At 32.0% G+C, this 1,364-nt stretch overlaps 1 long non-coding RNA gene across 2 annotated transcripts; it reads right to left on the minus strand.

The window, feature by feature from the left end:
- Positions 1 to 50: 50 nt before the first annotated feature.
- LOC128248172 (uncharacterized) lies at positions 51 to 1,195 on the minus strand. 2 transcript variants are annotated; one of them, XR_008264471.1, is made up of 2 exons: positions 1,082 to 1,195; positions 51 to 429 (listed from the first exon to the last, which is right to left on the minus strand). It is a non-coding gene; the product is annotated as an uncharacterized LOC128248172 (long non-coding RNA). The 2 variants fall into 2 exon arrangements; XR_008264470.1 differs by having other exon boundaries at positions 992 to 1,195.
- Positions 1,196 to 1,364: the final 169 nt, after the last annotated feature.

Consider the following 1,364-nt stretch of genomic DNA (forward strand, 5'->3'; position numbering starts at 1 on the left):
TATATATATATATATATATTACAATAAAGTATTAATTAGAAAGAGACAAATTTTCAGGTCGATAATAATCCTCATCAAAGCCGACATTTATTTAAACACAGAGGGTATATATAAGCCATTATAAATATGCGAACATACAGCGTGACCAAATCAAAGTCGGATGAAGAATTGCATATACACATACACACGAATCAAAAGGTCTCAAGCTGATGAGATGACGGTTCATAATAACCGAAAGACAAGTTTTCAAACGAATCCAATATATACGAAAGATTCTTACGGCCATTTCCGGGAATGTGCGAGGAAGTGTGTAGGTAAATTGTTTTCATATTCAGTAATTCACATTTCCTTCATCAGAGATTACGCACGGATCCAGAATATTAAATAAGATCATAAAATTATTCATGATGTTGTAAGAATATTTTGAAGCTGTTGTAATTATATACAAGTATAAAAATTTCATAAATTTCGGGATTGTAGGTAATTGAACAAACGTTTATAGTGTGCAACTACAGAAAAAAAATTACCAAAAATTGCAACATTTATACATTTAGTCAGTCCATGAAATATGAAATATGTGTAGGACGAGTTCAAAATTTGGTGGAGAAAGATAATTTAGAGTGTAAAGATTGTTTGCCAACATAAGAGGGCAGTCCTGGTTTAGGACGAATGTTGCTGAAATTTAGCCCCATGAGACATCATCTCCAGCTGACAATACGACACGATCTGTATCCCTATATTTTCGGACAAGGGAATCTTGTTATATAAAATATAAGGACACAGATCGTGTCGTATAGCCAGCTGGAGACGATGTCTCCTGGGGCTAAATTACAGCAACATTCGTCCTAAACCAGGACTGCCATGTTATGTTGGCAAACAATCTTTACTCCAAAGTACTTTTGCTTAATGTCTCACGTTGTGAGATTTCCAAATAGTAATTTTCTAATTCAAAGTGAATACATATATATATAGGTTAATCGAAAGCACTCACCCACACTAGAAAAAACTTCTTCCAAAGAGGTTAGTAACATCCTGATAAAAGTTTTTATAATTTTGTAAAATATGATTTTAAAAAAAGTACCCTTTATACTTCAAAACTATTAAGAAATCTTCACCAATTCTTTCAGATAAATATGTACATGCTTCAGACAAAAGAAAATCACCTCACTTCAGCACAGATGGGTAATAAGAATTTAAATAAATCACCGAGGAATAAGAAAATCTGTCATGAACTTCATAAGCTTACAGCTGTTTCTGCTACTAAAATGCAATGTACTTAATGTGGGGGTGCTTGTGTATTACCACATAAAATTAGCGGAAATTTATGTGTATATATATATATATATATATATATATATATATAT

The sequence above is a fragment of the Octopus bimaculoides genome, chromosome 6 (genome assembly GCF_001194135.2).
Source record: "Octopus bimaculoides isolate UCB-OBI-ISO-001 chromosome 6, ASM119413v2, whole genome shotgun sequence".
In the NCBI taxonomy this organism is placed as follows: Eukaryota; Metazoa; Mollusca; class Cephalopoda; order Octopoda; family Octopodidae; genus Octopus; species Octopus bimaculoides.